Genomic DNA, 20,674 nt, shown 5'->3' with positions numbered 1-20,674 from the left:
GACACAGAGACAAATAACAAAACAAGATATCAAGATATAAAACTTTTCCTATCTGGACGACAGACAAATTTACTAGGTCTCTTCTCCGTAGGATGTTGTCCTATCTCCAAAAACATCAAAGCAAATTCCCAATCAGACATTGTTTAAACAAACTGTCAACGTATTTGGAGTCTTATTGTCAGTACCTCACCTGCAAAACCATTGAAACTTGTTAAAGAGATCCATTAACAGTCATAGAGTGACCTTAGTTTTAGCTCTGAGTCTCTGGTTGATGCTGCTGTTGTTGATGTTTGGTGCAAAAAGCATTCTGGGGATACGTCTCCGTCTCAAGTCCACATGATAATGATGCATCCAGATTTTAGATGTGAACTTGGGCTGAGACTGTTGATGTTTCTCTAGAGGACAAGAACAGAGAGGAATATTTAGGAGCAGAAGATCAGACGTCCTGTGATCAACAATGTTCAAACACTCCTGATTATAATCATCAGCAGCAGGTGAAACATGACAGGTGATGTTCAACAGAGCAGCATGTGAACGTGTTCATCTTGTTCAGGCCCGACTGTGACGTCCAGATACGTTGTTTTGATCCAACAGATATCAGTAGAGCAACCCTCAGTCTTTTACCTCCCCCTCCCTACAGTTGTAGACGTCTCCAACCGAAGACGACTGATTGGAAAGGCCGTCACGCCTCCTCCTGATTGGTTCCCTCTGACTTCCTGTCGGATTCTGTGGAGCTGCTCTGACAGAAACCTTCACCTTTTTTTTTAATTTTTTTATTTCACATTCTTTCCTCCTCGCGTCACTTTTCTGACGTGACCCGAATCGTCCCGCTGACATTTTTTCGACATGATGGGACGACAATCAAACCTGATCTATTGCTTTCAGATTGTGTGGTGAATGATCACCACCTGGAGAGAAGCTAACCGGGCCGAGGCTTTTCACTTCCACTTGGCTCCTTTAAACGACTCCCTGGGCAAAGAGCTGTTTAAGGCACCCGAGATAAATGGAAGCATTTATCTTTTACTGCAGCAGCAGCAGCAGCAGAACCAGCAGCTCGTATTGTGTCACCTTGGCAAAACCCTGTGTATTTATTGGTCCGGTTATTAATGCGTCCTCTGATACAGGCCTGTCTGCAGCCGCCCGGCTCAGACCGGGGGCCGGCTCTACTCTAGACCCGGTCCACGTTTCCTGCATAAAGGCCTCTGATGACACCGAACCTCTACGAGATGAGCTTAATGCAGCGGATTTCTGTGCCGTTCACTTTTTCCGAGTTTGTTTTCACACTCACATGCAGCCTGGTGACACGTGACTCTGAAAATAAACATCGCTGCCTGCTTCTCATTACTCTAATTGGTGATTTAGTAAGTCTATGGCAGCTGACTACATATAAACCCATGCTGGGCTCGGGCTGAATATAAACGCCAGCTCTTCCGTTAATAGGAATCTGGCTTTGACCGGAGCTCTCCAGCAGTTTCCGTTGTCTGGCAGCGGCGGAGGTTTTGACGAATAGGAGAGATAATCTGTCCTGAAGTAATGTCATAAACACAGTTCTGCCTTTCACCGACGCACAGGATCTGATGTAACTGTCTCTTGTCTTGTTGTAAAGGGAGTGAAGGGAGGTTCGGTGGAAGTGGGTACAACAGATATTTTAACTATTCAGCCTGGAGTGAGAGTCGTACTCTTCAAAACAATCAACAACTGCTCAGACACACGAGTGCAGAGGAGTTCGGCTGCAGCAGATTCACCTCCGCTCTTTAAATTACACAGGTTAAAAGTCTCATTTAGATTAAACTGATCAACTTTTGTTGCTTCACATCGGACTCTAACTTGTTATGAAATATGCTATTACTATTGGATGGAGTTTTGTGCATTTTTTCCCTTTTATTATTGTAGTTCATGATGTGTATTGACCGTGTGGACTGTCACTGCAAATCAAATTGCAAATAAGACTTTCTAATATAACGAAATATGATATAATATAATCTCATTCTCAGATTTTTGTCAAAGCCACAGTTCCTTGAAAAGAAAAAGTACCTGCTCCAGTTTCCAATCAAACAGTTCAAGCACAACTGATAATCCTGATTGAGGATTTTCACTGTCAATAAAAAGCAGGTGCAGGTTAAAGTGAAGTGAAACTCAATATTATGACAGACGGCAATTTCAAACCTTTTAACGTTGATCTGTTGAGTCCAACCTGATTCTTAAATTCATCCTCATGACACGAGAAACATTCGTGGTAATGATGCCGAGAAAACAAGAAGACATGTGGTGATTGAGTGAAAATGGATCTGATGATTAAAAACAAAGATGTGGCCATGAAACCTGAGACACTTTCACTTTCACAGATGCTTCTAAACTCTTAACTTTAAAGAACCTAAATGAAGATGTAGGTGAGTGAAAACGCAGAACTAAAACATAGTAAGTGGACGAGATTTTTTATCTCTGAGAATCTTCCTGATTCGAACTGATGCTATTTTATAATCCAAGTTCACTTCACCCTGATCTCTTTAATCTCTTAATGACTGTGTCCATGCAACATTTTAGCTCCAATAAAACGAAAATCTTTGTCAGATGAAACGTCTGTGCAGGTTAAAGTCTGTTAAACACATGCAGAGAGTCACAGAGCTGCAGCTTCAACTGATCTGCATCGTAAAGAAGATGCACAGTCCAGGTCCAGGTCCAGATCCAGGTCTACAGATGCCTGGGCAGGTGCTGCAGCCTCTTGGAGCCGGTTTAACAACTTTTCTCACATATTCAAATCATTTCAAGTTGAAAACGTTTTTTTTTTCTCTCCCTCCGTCTTGCACTGGACTGTAAAATAGTAAATTTGCAAACTGCCGCATGTGTTAATCATTAAATCTCTCACTAGTTGACGTGTGTGAATTGTTTCCAGAACAAAGTCTGTCCTGATTAAGACGCAGCTATAATTTACTGTAATGTTGACTAATGTTTTCTCTTTGATTTATTTCTGGTTGTTATCCAGGTTCATGCAGCTCAAAGAAACACATCTGACTGAACCACAGCTTCATATGCAGAGAATAAAAGTCAACAAAACCTACGTCCATGTGCCCAAACTCACTCCCACACAAACACACATTATTCATTCCTCTGTTTAACCCTCGGCCTTTAATAATTAATCTATTTATTACAATTACGCTAAAAAAGTAATGTTTGAGAAGAAGAAATAATCTAATGTAAGATAAATTGTAGAGGAAAAGAAGAACAATTATGTTAATTAATTGAAGATATATTTTAAGTATTTTATGGAAAAGAAAAATCAAGACATTTTTTTTTCTCTCAAATTGAGCTAACCATGCTATTTAACAACATTTAGTCGCTTTTGAGCCTCCATACTATCTCATAAATATGGTATTTGACTCCTTGGCTCCTTTTCCAAGTAGAATATTATTTTATTTCATTCATGTGTTATTCTTTGAATATGTTTGTAATCATTTAATTCAACTTTATATCGATGGCAGTGACTTGATCAAATGTCTCTGTAGAGTTTTAAATCAGACACTCCACCATTTCTACACAAAAGGTTCAGTTTACTGTGGCATCGTGGGAAACGTAGGATTCAGCATTTTGCATTTTAACTCACACTAGGGACTGTTTTTTTTAACCTATAACTTTATAGAAACACAACACTAAAGTTTAATTTCCCTGTATTTAAATGATTAAACACAGTTTGATGCAAAGTTAATTTACCGTTTACAGTAAATGTGCTGATGTCATGTTCACTGTGTGTGATGTCATCTCGTTGCTCCTCTGACCAGAAACAGACCTGGGATCAGTTTTCAGTCATGGAAGAGGAGAAGGAGGTAGAAGACTCCTAGTTCTCTATCACCTCACACCTCACTTTGTGACTTCATCCATGAATCCATGTTCCATTCATGAATCAGCGAAGACTCAGGGGAACGAGATGTTTCCACATGTTCCCTCGGCTCGTCGATGGACGGACGGACGGATGGACGGATGGATGGATGGATGGATGGATGGATGGACGGATGGATGGATGGATGGACGGATGGATGGATGGATGGATGGATGGATGGATGGATGGATGGATGGATGGATGGATGGATGGATGTTGGATAGATGGATGGATGGATGGATGTTGAATGGATTGATGTTAGATGGATAATGGATGGATGGATGGATGTTGAATGGATTGATGTTAGATGGATAATGGATGGATGGATGTTGGGTGGATGATCAATGGATGGATGGATGGATGGATGGATGTTGAATGGATGGATGTTAGATGGATAATGGATGGATGAATAATGGATGAATGTTGGATGGATGATCGATGGATGAATAATGGATGGATGGATGGATGGATGGATGGATGGATGGATGTTGGATAGATGGATGGATGGATGGATGGATGGATGGATGGATGGATGTTGAATGGATTGATGTTAGATGGATAATGGATGGATGGATGTTGGGTGGATGATCAATGGATGAATAATGGATGGATGGATGGATGGATGGATGTTGAATGGATGGATGTTAGATGGATAATGGATGGATGAATAATGGATGAATGTTGGATGGATGATCGATGGATGAATAATGGATGGATGGATGGATGGATGGATGTTGAATGGATGGATGTTAGATGGTTAATGGATGGATGAATAATGGATGGATGGATGGATGGATGGATGGACGGACGGACAGACGGATGGATGGATGTTGGATAGCATATTACACTTGAGGCACTAGTCAATAAAAACATACAAGGTTTGTATCGACTAGTGCTTCAAGTGTAATATGTTATTCACATGTTTGAAATAAAGTATTCATTCATTCATTCATTCATAGATGGATGGATGGATGGATGAATGGATACCAGCCTCTTCCTGCAGGAGTTTCAGTCTCTAACAGTAACGGAGGGGGATAAAGAGGGGGGGTTCAGTCTCTAACGGTAACGGAGGGGGGGAAAGAGGGGGGTTCGGTCTCTAACGGTAACGGAGGAGGGTAAAGAGGGGGGTTCGGTCTCTAACGGTAACGGAGGGGGGTAAAGAGGGGGGGTTCAGTCTCTAACGGTAACGGAGGGGGGTAAAGAGGGGGGTTCAGCTGTTCCAGGAACAGATCACAGGCTGTAAAGTGGGATTCAACATGATATACACTCGTAAAAAAAATAGTTACTTCATCCTGGTGTGATCAAACTCCATGGAAATTCTGCAGAATTACTGAAACCAGTGACTTTGACTTTCCCTGAACAGAAGGTAGAACTCAAGCAGGGAGGAAAAATACTTGTATCTCATATTTCAAATATATTTCCATGCTGCCAGATGAACTGTCTGCAGATACAGGTTTTTTGTTTTTTGTTCATTGTTTTCTTTACATTCTATGGACGCAGACAGGAGGTTTATCCCTGATCATGATGAAGAACCTAATAACCTAAATAAATGAATGAGTGTGAGTCATTCCAGTGTTATCACACTAGTAGCCACACTGCTAGTGTTTCCCCCGTGGATACAGCTGAGTGTAGTGGAAACTGTGTGTGCTCATGTCTCTGAATCATTTACCCCAGACTGTGTTATTATGACTAAGCTGCTTTAAAAGCAGAGCGAGGAGCAGCAGAGGGACCGCGGCCCCGCAGACTTTTCCATGACTCTCCAACGACGATGAGACGATGAGCGCTTCCTGCCGGGTCGGGGCTGCTGCTGCGCTCAGATCAGATCAGATCGGATCGGATCAGCCAACTTTCACTCACACGCCGGCTGTTTGTGCTCAAACAACGCTGCAAACAAAGGAGGTTTTTTTCCGTGTGAGGTTCTGCTGCTGCAGGTTTGTTGGATGTGGTCACTCGCTGATCTGAGGAGAATAAGATGTCGATGTGACTCAGTCGTGGAAGGAAAAAGTGTGTTGGGACACGACACTGAAGGATCTTCATCCAGGGAACGGGAACATGAAGGTCATTGGAACAAATGATAAGAACCACGAACAGCGCCCCCTACAGAGCATCAGAGATACAGGAAGAAGAAGAATGAGAGGATTTTACAGTAATGTGAGCAAAGACATTTTAATGTTTACAGATCACTTATTGAGTCAGTTCTAACTTACAACATCTCATCCTGGTACACTTTTCTTTCTGTCAAGGACAAAACCAAATTGTCACGGATCATCAAATATGCAAGTAAAATAACAGGCACCACACAGTCGTCCCTCTCAGACCTGCACACACAGGCAGTCAGACGTAAAGCCACCACCATCTCCACAACTCTTTCCAACTTCTTCCCTCAGGCCGTCACTACAAAGTCCCTTTAGCAAGGACAAACTTGGTGAAAAAATCATTCATCTCATCCGCCATCAACATCATCAACAACTCACTATGAAATCTTTTAATGTTCTTTTAAGGTGTTTATTCTGTATTTACCTGTGTCATTCTGTATCTATTTGTTGTTTGTTTTATGTTATGTTACTGTAAATTGTGCTTTTATGTTTCTTTTATGCGTTCTACGTCTAAGAAGAATTTCCACTGCTTTTTGCAGGGGACAATAAAGGTTTTCTGATTCTGATTCTGATTCTGAGACTAAATGCAAAACAAGAAGAGAAGAAGAAGATGGATGACATGCAAATAAGAAGAACAACAAAGAGAAGACAAAGGCTGAATTCCTTACAATCCAGTTGGGCTCCAGTCCTGGTTCTGGTCCCGGTTCCAGTCCCAGTTCTGTTACAGTCCCGGTCCCGGACCTGATGCAAATTCCGGTCCCGATGCTGGTTCCAGTTCCAGTTCTGGTGTGGTCCCGGTTCCGATTCGGGTTCGGGTTTGGGTCCGCTTCCAGTTCTGGTCTCGATGTCAGTTCTGGGACCGGTACTTGTCCTGGTCCTGGTCTTGGTCTTGATCCTGAAAGACCGAGAAGTGCTGCTCACACTCAGTCACTTACAGCTGATGTCAGTTAAGTCAGTGAGGGTTCAGAGGGCGAAGTGGAACTGGGCCAATGTAGGAGGAAGCGGAAGAAGATAGTGAAGATGAGGAGGAAAGATGCTACTTGAAAAAAAGAAGAAAAGGAAGAAGGAGAGGAGGAAGAAGAAGACGATCATGAAGAGTAAGAAGATGGTGAAGAAGAACAAGAGCAGAAACAACAGGATAAAAGAAGATGAAGACAAAAAAGGAAGAAGAGGAGGATGAAGAAAAAATAGAAGAGGAAGAAGAAGGAGCCTGAAGATGTTTGTGTGAAGCTCCTGAGTGAGTCCTCTTCCTCCTTCAGCTGCTGTTTACCGAGCAGACAAACACACTCAGGTCAACAGGAATCGCTCTCAACGTTACGTAACATGACAGAGACGGGAACCTCAGAGGTCACAGAGGTCACGGTTTCACCCAGTCAGCACAAAGAAGGTCTGGACCATTAAACATAAACTTAAGAAAAAATACTATTATTGGAAAAACGTTATGAATAAGATTAATTAAAACGAGAAATGGACAATTAAAGACCATAAAGTCAAACATTATTGTTCATTTATCCGCCTTGGTATTTCTGATCGCTGAATTGTCGTTGTATGATCCAATAGTTTCACAGTTGCTTCTCATTATAGTTCACACTCGTCTCCAACCTCCTGCAAGTTTTTGGCGCCAGCCCAGAAAAGTCTTTTTTTTAGTTTTTTTTTGTTTAACAATAACATAAACAAGAACAGCATCAATGCCTGAAATGAGATGAACAGACCAAACTTTATCTGATTGAGTAAAACAGATGTTATTGCAACATTGCAAAATAACAATAACATTGTGTTTGAAGTATCATATGCTGTTGTATCATGGGGCCTGACTTCCGCCCTGAATGTTTAACGTGGGAAACTTTTAGTAAGTTGATTAAACACGACTTTGACTTCTCACATGAACGTTTCCATGTCAGGACAGAACAGGATCTCTGACAGTGACCTGCAGCTGCTGCAGAAACACTTCAGTGTCTCTGCCTGTGCAGCCTGAGCTCGTTCCCCCTGCAGTTATGCAACACAACACAATTTAATCCAATTCAATAACTTCACTTCACAAATCATGCCGGTGGCTCTGCGTCCCGTCTGTCTGCACGTCTGAGCTCCGACACATTGAAGCACTTCTCTGATGTCTGAGTGTGTTTTCCATCCCGATGATGAACACGTTATATCCAACGTCTCACTCCGGAAAACAACAACTCTCGAACATGAATACGAGTCTGCAGCTCGGCCATCACAAACGTCTCAGGTCACCTCGGTGTAAAGAGCAGCTGGGACTTTACATCACTGTGTGTCGGACGGTCGCTGTGGTTACAGACTCTGCAGTGATGCAACGACGACGTCGGTGTCGGCCAAGGTTTTTACTTTGTCTCCGTCTGAGGAGCAGCAAACAATGATAACTGTTTAGTTACTGGACAGGAACCAATACACACTGGCTTATCGCACCGTGGTGGGAATTAAAACCACGACTACGGTGCGTCTTCAGCCAATCAGACGGCCCGACATCCTGCAATGTTGTACGATCGCCTGAGACACACACGGAGGCCTCGTATCCATCAGCTCCTCTAAACAGAAGCTCGGTGTGAACACGCAATCTGTTATTATTGGTTGTCGAGGATGAGCTCAGTGTTTGACTCAGACGATCTCAGATCAGTGAGAGGAGCAGGGAGCAGTTTGAAGAGATTTATGTTCAGCAGCTTTTATCAGTGAAGCAGCAGGAGACATTTCAGTAAACATTACATCATCTTAACAAGAGAAGGAGGTCAGCTGAAGAAGTGCTGGGATGAGGAGTCGAAGAGGAAAAACAAAGACAAGAAGAAGAGGAAGAACAAGGAGGTAGTGGTTCTTCAGCAGATTCTTGGAAATAAAGAGTCTCTTCACAACCTCCTTGTTCTGAGGTTATTTATAAAAAACAAATATTTTCCCCTCCATTTTAAGTAATAACACTGTTAACACCAGATTGATCTTCATCTACAAAATACACCGTTGAGTTCTGTCATGATTTATAGACCCAACCCGTAGGGGGCAGTGTGACAGAGCTGTGCAAAACAAAACAAGAAAAAAAACAACATGTTTGGATGAATGACGTCAATGCATGTTGCAGTGACATTCAAAACTCTTGTTTTCCCTCGTTGTATACACAAAAACATGACACCAGAGTTTTCCCAAATCTCCACTTGGGCTGAAGTTTTCAGAAAAAAATGCTTTCAGTGACCTGAAACTGAGTTTTCATGTGAAAGAAAGGAGAAAAGGTTTTTTTTCCCAGATACCCAGCTACACGGCCTGATTGTGACGAGCCCCATGGGAACTCCTCTGGGGGTGTGATGATGCTTTATAACAATAACCATAACACACTATAAAGCATTTTGTCATGACTTATAAGGTCAGGTAAGTTTGTTAGTAACTCGCTGACAATGCCCAAATTATAGAGCATTATAACTCTATTATAATACTTGACCTTAAAAGCCATTTTAAAATGCTTTATGATGTGTTATGCTTGTCATAAAGCCTTGTGTTTATAATGATAGTTATACACGTTTATAAGCCAATTATAACACATTATAACTCTATGTATTATTGATGTGGGGGCATTGTCAGCGAGTTATAACAGTTATAACGTATTACAATACCTGACCTTATAAGTCATGATAAAATACTTTATAGTGTGTTATGATTATTGTTATAAAGCATTATGAGTGTTTATATCCATAGTTATACAGTGCTATAACTGCATTATAACTCATTTTAAGTATGGTTATAATGCACTATAGAGATAGGCGTCAAATAAAGTGTTACCGACAGCGGTAATCAGTGACTGGATCGACTCAGGTGGTCACTGGATGTCGGTCCGAGGAGGTCATGACCTTTACAGCTGATCCAGGACCAGAGAGACAGACGTTCTTATCCTGGAGGATCTGTGGGGGTTCCTCTGTTATTCGAGGCACCAGGATCTGGGTCGGATCAGATCTGGGTTTCCTGATGTTCGGAGAAACAACATGATCAGAGAAGAAAAGTTTAGTTCAGTTCAGTTTAGTATGAAACATCTTTTGCACATCCTGAGGCTTCAGAGCAGATTCTGACATCATAAAGACGACTGATGAATATTGACAGACATGAACCTGCAGGCCGGCCGTGTTCAGACTCCCAATGCTGCTCCACAGATCAACAACAGCTCCGGAGCAGCTAATGAATGGAGGCTGTGGTGACGTTGTTCTGTCAGCTGCTGTTTCCAAGGTCAAGAACAAACTTTCACTCTCAGGTTTCAAAATATATCTGACACACAGGCCTGGTTGTTGGAAGGAGCGTCCAGATTTTCCATATGTATTCAACTTACAGGTCATTTGTTATATTAAAACAATCTAGAAAATATCAATCAACCAAATGCTTTTCCATGAGAAAAGCCCTGTGTAGATTCCTGGGTAGATTATTTTAATCAGAAATACATGAAGAGGTCGAACAGGTTTCCATGTGACCCCAACGACCAGCAGCACCCAGATAGAGCAGTATGAGTCCTCAGAATAATGGTCCTACAGGTCTGACGGGGCCTCGACAGCCAAGTGGAGCAAAATCATTCAGTATTTTCTTCACATATTCCACCAGAGTTTATAAATTACAACATCGGCTCCTTCGTCCAGAAACCAGAGAGTCCATCAAACAACCAAAAAACTCAACCAGGCAGGATGACGTGTGACCGGGACTCGGTCCAACACAGAAAATATGACTTTGATTTACAAGCTGGTCCTCTTCTAATTGGTCAAGTCTGAAGCTGAAAGAGTCCAACAATAAAAAAGTCAAACGTTCTGTTCTGATTTAGACCAAAGAAAACAAACTGATCACTTCCCTGAGAATCATCAGCATCATCATCATCATCATCAGCCGCGGGCCCGGTCCAGGTCTTATTAAAGTGGTCAAGCTGTTTCCGTCAGACGAAGGAGAAGGAGCCACTCGAGTGTCTGAGGTTACAGATTTACTCCTGAACGTCAGGCCAAGACTCACAAAACATGCATTTGTCAGCTGGAGCCGCCATCAATGAAAACTTGGCCTGACAGGTTCAGACTGTCTGTTCCACAAATGATAAACAGGGTCAGAGCTGGATCTGGATCAGGAGCTCAGCGCTGCTAAATCACTGAAGATCAAAGACAAACGTAGAGTAAACTCATCTCCACTATGAAGACTTTTAATTTAGACATTTAACATGGAGACCTTTGAAGTTCTGCTACAGAGATGATGTATGTTTTTGTGGTATTGAAAGCTTCAATCATTGATTTTTCAGGCCACTGTTGGGGAGTAAGACTACGTTTCCTCCCCTTTTAGCTCCGTCTTTGGTCTCCACCACCTCCTCCTTGTTTCAGAAGATGCTTTCAATGACCAGGTCCAACAAAGTGGTGTGGTACCACTGTGAAGGCGTCTTCAAAGGTGTCGCCCATGGGCTCCAACAGGTGGAGTCTCTATGATCCAACAAACTTCTTCAAGAGAAAAACATCAAGTCATTGTGAGAAGTGTCAGAAAGAACTGGTATTAAGATCCACCTCAGCTGATCCGATCACAGCGATCAGCTCTACAATAAGGTGTGAATGCACCGAGACACCTCCAAAGACGGTCTGGATCCCATGTGTCCAGTCATTTAGCAGAGAAAGTCCTGACCACAACAAAGAACCACCCACTTTCATAATAAAGCAGCAATACTTTACTATTTGCAATGGATAAAACTCTTTTTTTTTGTTTGCATATGAAGCATGATGTAAAATCTGATCACATCTGGTCAATGGAGATGCATGTTCATACCTGGTATTAACAGTTGGTGGAAATCCTCCAACATTCACATTGTCATTGATACATCAGAGATGCAAAGCTCCATAAAAACAAACTTGATGCAAAGTAGGCCATTCTGCTTCATTTCAGTTTGACCTCTCTGTGTCTGTGGCTTCGGTGATTGTGCTGGCTGTTGGGCTTTTAGTCTAGCAGGTAATTGATCATAATTCAAAGTATTTGATATAAAACTCTGAGCCGATGACGACACTGGATGACAAAGCTATTACAATTGATCGTGATGGGAGTGGATTTGTCTTAGTTTGGTGCCAACATCTGCAGAATATTGAACCAAATCTTGAAATAATTCCCTGGATGACTGAGAGGTCTCTGCTGCTGCTGCTGCTGCTGCTGCTGCTGAAGCTGGAGCTAACACAAAAAAATCACCGTGGGTTCGATCCTCAGAGGAACATGAAGGTCTGTCCAGCGTCTGGTGGCAGTAAATCAGACGGTCGTTGAGACGGTTCGGTCTGGACCGGGACAGAAACTCTGATCAGAGCCCGATCGGTGTAAAACACGGTCAACCTCCCTCTAATTAAACACACTGATCAAACACAGACGGGAGGAGAGAAAACACTCGACCGTGATCGTGTGTGTCGTCCTCTGTCGTCACCGTCACCGTCTCCAACACCACGCAGAGTCTTCGGGGCTTGTGTAACGAGTTTCTGAGCTTTGACCTCATCCTCTCCGGGGGCCGTTTATGGAGCTCAGTCAGATCCACGTTCAGCCTGTAAAATAGCAGCTCGGTTTACAGACAACATCAGCACTGTTTCCATATTATTGTGGAACCACGTGAAGGTTATTTTTCTTGGAAATACACAAATAAAAAAAAAAAGTATAAAAGAGATCTGTTGTGAAGAAGTGTCTGACAATGTGCCTGTGGTGCTCAGGAGAAGAAAGAGAAGGATTATCGCCTTTTAATCTCCTGCAGATTCATAATATTGAAACGTTTGCTCTCCAGTGTTAAAACCCTACAGCTTCTCTTTCATAGTCTCTAAATGTCAAGATGCATTATCCTGAGCACAATAACCGGATCAGTGCTCTCCGCTGTGTTTGACAGCGACACAGCAAAAATATACAATTAGCATCCAGTCTGCTCTCTTGTGTGAAACCTCCACTGATTCCATATTTCCCTCATTAGTCTGCAGCGAGCGCTCCAGGTCCATCTGCCTCCCATTAACGGTGGCAGCCAGAGAGGCTCGACTCTCACACAGCCCGGGCTCATGCAGCCCATGTGAAAGCCTCTATAAAAAGTTTCCCGTTGTTACCTTTGTGTCATGGAAAGTTGTCGTTTGGAGAAAGTTCATGGCGCTTTGTGTTGGTTGGTTGTGTGTGTGTGTTTTTTTCCCTAGAGCAACGCTGCCACCTAGTGGTGGAGCCGGGGAACAGAAGAGGGAGCAGGGTTCACGTGAAGGTGGAAAACTGGACTTCAGCCTGTTTACACATGTTTTTAACAAGTAGAGTGTGAATATAAAGCTTCTCCAGTGTCATCCTGTCTCTCTCTGTGTTAATAACTGCTCCACATAAACAGAGAATTTTATTATAACAGTTGAAATTTTCACATCTCAAGAAAAATCCACCACACATGTCCACACACCCTTTTCTCTACTACTGATGTGGCATCTGTGAATCAAGACAAAAGTAAAGGGTTGGAAGTGAGAGATAAATGCACTTAAATACCTCAAAAACTCTTAGTTTGGCACAAATCATAGGTTCCATCATATGTGCATTGCTTTTAGAAAAATAACAGTTTTCCAAACGCAATCCAATAAAAACAGAGAAGATTTCAGAATAAAACACTCAGAAACCAAATCCGGGGCTTAGTTGTGACATCACAAAGTGACAGGAAGTCCTGACGGCTGGTTTTAAGGCTCAGTTTCTGAATACAGGCTGTGTGCATTTCTCTGTGGACTGAGGCTTTGATACTTTCACAGTATTAATGTAGAACCTAGAGCTGCTTTATAATCACACTACACATGGACATCTACCTTTATACTGTATGGAGCTTTAACACAAACATCTACCTTTATACTGTATGGAGCTTTAACACAAACATCTACCTTTATACTGTATGGAGCTTTAACACAAACATCTACCTTTATACTGTATGGAGCTTTAATACAAACATCTACCTTTATACTGTATGGAGCTTTAACACAAACATCTACCTTTATACTGAAGGAGCTTTAATACAAACATCTACCTTTATTTTGAAGGAGCTTTAATACAAACATCCACCTTTATTTTGAAGGAGCTTTAACACAAACATCTACCTTTATTTTGAAGGAGCTTTAACACAAACATCTACCTTTATACTGAAGGAGCTTTAGATTCTAACTCTCTATATTTACTATCATATTATCTATTATCCATGAATGCCTTTAGTCATTTCCAGACATTTCTATGCAGAAATCTGTAAAACAATAATAAAATCACTTCCCTCTGATTGAGGACTAGAAGAATCTTTTCAGTGCGCTGTCAGATTCTCCTCCAATAGAAACAAGTTGTGTGCTGCATGCAGCCTCGGCCCTGATTGAACCCAGATGGACACTTCACTGACTCATCTCAACCTCGTCGTCCAAAGCGCTCTCTTGAAATATGGTAGCGCCAGGCAGCGTTGTGTAATTGTGACATTCTTGTATTGTTTGATGTCCATGAGAATGAGCGCAGCGGCCTGCAGTGCACGTGTTGACTGAGTGTGCAGCAGCAGGACATGTGGTGCAGCTCATGTCGCTCGCTGACAGATGATGCATGGAGAGGCCGCGGCGCTCCGAGTTATAGGGAGAGAGAGCGTCTTTGGAGGGAAAATATTTAGCCTCTGCAGTGGTGTTTATGCTCTGACAGGATCTGATACACAGTCCCAGAGCTGAGCGATGGATGGAGGGTTTGATCTGTGGGATCTGCTCCGACCCCCTGAACCTGAGCCTGTTCTCTCTCTGCACAGTGAAAGTCTTTGGTCTTTTTCATCTAGCGCCATCATCAGGTCAGAGTCAGGTCCAATACAAACACCTGCAGAACCGATGACCCTCATTATCATGTTTAGGTTATAATTAACAGGCTAACTCTAAGATAAGGTCGTACATCATGATCGTACCTGCGCAGAGCTGCACAAGTCCATCTATAACTCCATCAAATCAAATCAAAAAGTCACATGAGTGGTCCATTCATCCTCCAATAGATGATATTTGTGCAGATCAAAGCTGAATGGAGCTATAATGTCTGAATCATCAATCAGTTATGAAAAGTCTTGACCCGTTTTCTGTCAATCAGCAGATCAATGAATCACGTCGTCCCGGTTGCAGCTCTGCTCCTAACGAACGTGCATGTTAATGAGTTCCAGTTGTGTCGGCTGCTGGAGGCTCATTCATCAGAGCCGCTGTCGGATTCACTACCAACTTTCCAACGACTTTCACACGTCACGCTGTGATTGGTCGGCTGCGTGGGTGTGAGAACAGAGACACGTCTCAACTTTTTTTTTTAATTCACTTGTTGTTATCCCAAATATTTCTGTCAGGTTTTTATGTGAACAACTGTGCAGCTAGGAGTGGTTCCCAGGTGAGACACCGACGAGTAGAAGCTGGAGTCTGGTGTGTGTAGAAGATCACTGAATTAGGGAAGAGCTTGAGATGATTCCTATACTACAGTCTGTGTCTGGTTTCACACAGAGAGACAGAGTGAGAATGAATTCATCTGTTGTTTCATAGCTGTTCAGCTCTTTGTGTCAGACTTTGGCGCCACTAATTCTGAGTAAATTTCATTAAAGACTATTTAAAGCAGATATCAGTGGAATGTTTTTGTTAATATAAGTCCTAAATAGTCCTATTTTCCGTCAGCAATCACTTACATGAAGTATTTCAGCCTAAACACGAGTCTCTCCGTCACTCTGCTCTGCTGTAACCCGAGGAGAAAATTTTCCTTGTGGGATACAAGTGTTATCCAATGAGGGGAGAGAACGGCATGAAGGGCTGTGTGTGCAGCCAAGGGATGCGCGTGAATGTGGTGACGTAGCACGAGGACCAATTGATGCCTGACAAGGGCGGGGGCTGCTAACTCATGGTGCGTTCAAGGAAACTCGTACTTTGTGTTTTTCCTTCCTGTGAAGTCATACCAGTTCGATCTGGTACGAGTTCACGGGTCGGAAGTTACGAGTGGCCGTTATAGGGAACTTTCACAGACAACAGGACGGTAAAAACACGAGCTACGGGTTACCTGGAACGCTACCAAGTCGTAGTTGTGACTTGAAGCTGTAACTTACGGTTTCAAAAGCCTGCCTTGAACACAGCATTAGCCGAAACGGCCGTGCCGCTGTTATCTGCTTTAAACAATTTAAATATAACTCTCTACTAACTCTAAATAAACAAGAAATGGCTGATTGAGCAACTAAATCCAGAAAAACGTCCTTGTAACTGTTGAATTTCTACAAACAACAAAAGGTCTTTGGAGGGAAAAAATGGCTGCCATGACATCTCGTTGTAACTTTGCATGTTTTCCTGTTGCTTAGTGACGTTTATTAAGATTTATTTGATTGAATTAGGACAATGGACATCGATCGACATATCAACAGCTACAATTGTATAAATATGTGTCCGATGTTATGTGGCCTGCCCTGAGTGGGTTTCGAACCCGGGTCTCCCGCACTGTGGGCAATGATGCTAACCGTTTGGCCAAGAGGTCAATGACCATCATTGATTATTAGAGATGAGTCAGGACAGAGAAGAGTCCAACCAGCCGGGGATCAAACCTGCAACTCCTCAGAACGTCTGCAGCTTTCAGGTCGACCAGTTCAGGAGATTGTCAAGATATGATCGAACAGGATCAAGAAGGAAACTGAAAATGGAGAAGAAGGATACAAATGAGGTTTTGTTTGATTCACAAAAACTGAGACAATTTCACAAGAAAACACATTTTCTTTTTTTCTTTTTTTTATACTTTATTGCAGGATTGCACAAGTCGTTGATTCTTATTCCATTAACCATTGGAACGATCCCACAACATTTATGTATTTGGAAAACATCAAAGAAAAAGAAAAAGTTCATGGTAACAGAAAAAAGAAAGGAATAATAGAGACATATTAAGACAATTTCACAAGAAAACACATTTTCCAGAGCAGTTGTGGTGAAAACAGGTGGTGACCCTGGTGCCACATAGAGGAAGTTACCTTCATGCTGCAGAACTGGAGAGTTCAGGTGCATCACGATGTGTTGGAGCTGAAGATGACAGAAGAACAAACAGCTTGTTATCACACAGCTGATGATGCTGCAGCAGATATACTAGTGTACTGTACGTCTTTTTTGGTTCTAGAAGTATTTACATAATCACAATTATGTATCACATCTCTTGCAATATCTACACACTCCTGCTTATGCAACTGTGTGTAAGGGCATAGTGCAATACAATCTGGCACTCTAAACCGATGTGCACTTTAGGGCACCGTGCAATACAACTTGGTACCCATGATGCACTCCTGCACTTTAGCACTTGTCACTTTGGCCCGGCACCTTTGCACTTTTGCACTTTATCTCTCAGAAACTCTTTTGGTCCCCCTACCAATGGAAGTGTTGTCAAAATGTCAATGTTTTATTTCGTTAAAGTTGTGTGTTGTTGTCTGCATTACGTTTTTTATAATACTATGTTGTTGTTGTTCTGACACTGTACTGTTTTTATGTTTTGGGACTCCGGATGGAAACTAGCACTAGCTGCTACAACCCGGCACATTTACATGTTTTTATATGTCCATTAATGTGCATTGTCCCAACCAAATAAACCAATAAAAAATATATATATATATACAGTATATAAATATATATTCTCCAGTTCACACTCATCATACAAAGCTAACTTGACGCTAAGCGAGGCTACTGTAGATTCTGCAGACTGGTGCTAAGGAGGAGGAGGAGGTGACCTGCAGGTCTCTGAGCAGCTGTAATGATGCAGTAATAAACCTCCAGAGTTCAGGTGAACGCTGCAGCGTCGGTCCCACTCACCTTCCTCCTCCTCTGTTTGAAGTTCCTTCGCCGTCGTTAACGTTTATGCCTCCATCACTTTGATTGTCGCAGGGATTTATCGCGCCGCTGCTCCATTAGGCCGCAGAGAAACCTGCTCTGGTGTGGAGATTTATGCGAGGCCTTCAAGTGCCGCTCCGCTGTTTGGATGCTCTTCTTGTCACAGTCCATTTGGAGCAACTTTTTGCCAACTGAGGTTTACGAACACAGAGTAAATCTGTCACGGTGGCGGTGCAGAGCTGTTTTACCTCCTGTCAGGAGAAACTGGGAGCGACGACGCAGCTGGTTCTCCACCTGGAGGTCAGGACCCCTCCTCCCCTCCTCCTCCTCCCCCAGGCATCACAGGAACTCTACAAATGGGTCGGAAAGGAAATTACATTATGTATATAAACGTAAAAGATAAAAGATTCTTTCATCGGAGGGATATGTAAACTGATCTGGGCTCAGTGCAGAGATGTTTATGATGTTTTATGAACACGTCTGAACTCCAACCCACCTGGTGCATTGTGGGTCATATAGACGTCAGGTTTTGACGAAGAAGTATGATTATTGACCAACATCTGGAGACTTGACCGTCCCGTCTCTAAGGATTCTTCAAAATGTGACATAGAAAAGTGTCGTCCTTTTCCTGAGCAGTGATCATTTGAGTTGATTTGATCAACTTTATTAATCCCAGAGGGGAATTCTGTTCGGCAGTCCGCCAAGAACAATAAAAAACTCATCCACAACAATACAAACTCAACAATACCAAACTCATCCACATTCGTACCTACATACATACGCACAGGTGCCTGTTTGTGTTTACAATGTCAGTGGAAGCAAAAGATGTCCACCTTTGTCTCCCTATTGGACTTCCGGCGTGTAAAGAAAGAAAGAAGAAGAAAAATAATAATGATCATGGTCCGACCTATCCCATGATGCATTGCACGCTGTTTGTTAGTTGTTGTCTTATGTTGCTCACCCTGAGGTTTCTCCGATTTTTCCCTGTTAAAAGAGTTTTATATGGAGTTTTTCCTCAGTCGATGTGAGGGTCTAAGGACAGAGGATGTTGTTACAATGCCATGTAAAGCCCTTTGAGACAAACCTTTTGTAAAAACGGGCTATACAAATAAAATTGCCTTGCCTTGTGTTTTATGTTTTATATTGTAAAAATGCTGGGTAGCTTAATTTGGTATGTAGGACAGGAATTAACATAAGCATTAGGCCTCTGCCTGTGCCTTTTCAGTCACTATTTTGTTGATAATGTTTGTGTCGATAATGTTTGCTATTGTGTGATGCGACTGAATAAAGAATTTCAATCAATCAAAAAAAGACAGCAACTCTGACAGAGGATCTCGCTGTTAGTTTGGCTCCAGCTTCGACCAACCAGTTGAAACCCGAGACCAACAAACTTGAAGTGGAAAGTTGATAGAAGGTCAGTACAGACGGTTTCCTATTGGCTAGTTCGGCCTTTGTCGTCGATGACAGTTAAAGGGTTTGACACTTTCACTTTCAGTTTATTTTCCTGCTTTATGACTTTGTCCCATCAGATCAGTGACCGACAAACGAACTCTTCATTCAAAAAGTTGCATGATGTTTGAATTCAGACCTGAAACTGCAGCTTCACTTTGAAACAAACACGTTCAGTTCAGAATCATCGTCTCACACTTCATGAACAGATAAAACACTGAGCTTTACATGCGTCCACTGTGTCTAAATGTAAATAAATGTAAAATTGCATCTGAGCCAAAGAAAGAACTCGTCACCGACTTCAAAACATCAACTTGTCCTTTATTCATATAAGTGAGCAAAACAGTTTTCAACTAAATCTCTACAATATGACTTTCTGTTGACTGGCACAAAGACTGGCACATCATTTACCTGGACTCCATTTTGGCTCTGTTTCTGTCTCCTTCAGCTCCTGAGAGAAAACATCTGCATGACTCTGAACGTCTGAGTTTATCAGAACAGAAGAAGTCCAGACTCAGACTAAATGTAGAAGTCTGAATGAGTCTTCTGTTGATTCTCCGTGGATTTGGTGCAACGTTTAATTTACTCATTTATCTAATTTAATTTACGTTTAATTACTGGTTTGTCTCTGCCAACATAACTCTTTCAGTTTGGTTTTGTTCCGTACATGTATGTTTCACCCTGTCATGTAAATAAGCAAGTTTACAGATGTTTACAGATGTTTACAGATGTACGACACCGTTACAATTGTACATTTAACAAACTATCAGATACATGTAAACGCAGCCACTCCACCTGAACTATCCACAAGTTTCCAAACGTCATCTATGGTCAAACCCGGAAGCCGGTTTTGCCGGTTTGGTGGAATTGTATATTTACGTTTCCATGGTTTTCAGTCGTTGTCATAGTTGCGGTAAACGCATGGATCTATTAACGCTGGCTTTTAACACGGATGTCAATTTGTGTGATATCCACTGTTAAAAGCTGGTGTGATGTATTTCTGTTTTTATTATTTCATTTCATGAGTATCAATCACCATGGAAATTCTACTCAATTTGACTTTTACATAATTATCAATATTTTTATTACCTATTCAACCATTTATTTTTAACTTTCAGACCTCTGACACTGTCATAAGAATATGGAATAACCTTGCCGATAGGTTCTCTGTTCATGCTGTTATTATTTTTGGCTTTTTCTACTTTTTTACTCAGATATGGAACAAAAGAATTTAAAGCTTTTAACAAGAATAATTCTGTAAGTGTGTTTAAGTATGTAAAGCTTGAAATATCAATAAAGACATTTGTTCAAAAAAAAAAAAAGCTGGTGTGATGATCCATGCGCTTTACAGATTTTCATTGAAAAAAAAAAAATAAATCCATGCATTTACCGCGACTACCGAAACCATGGAAACGTAAACATAAAATTCCACCAATTCCAGCAAAACCGGCAAAACAGGCTAC

The 20,674-nt window shown here is 41.9% G+C and overlaps 1 long non-coding RNA gene across 1 annotated transcript in view; it reads left to right on the top strand.

Moving 5' to 3' along the window:
• The window catches only part of LOC146961169 (uncharacterized), a 125,340-nt gene extending 111,612 nt beyond the window's left edge, over positions 1–13,728 (top strand). The window contains exon 2 of the long non-coding RNA XR_015035193.1: positions 13,611–13,728. This is a non-coding gene — a long non-coding RNA (uncharacterized LOC146961169). The remainder of the gene's footprint in view (positions 1–13,610) is intronic.
• The last annotated feature ends 6,946 nt before the right edge of the window (positions 13,729–20,674 follow it).

This window comes from Trachurus japonicus, chromosome 24, assembly GCF_045865225.1.
Source record: "Trachurus japonicus isolate A0001 chromosome 24, Traja_1.0".
Taxonomy (NCBI): Eukaryota; Metazoa; Chordata; class Actinopteri; order Carangiformes; family Carangidae; genus Trachurus; species Trachurus japonicus.
The sequence above is the reverse complement of the archived record's forward strand: the minus strand, read 5'-3'. Positions and strand labels throughout refer to the sequence as shown.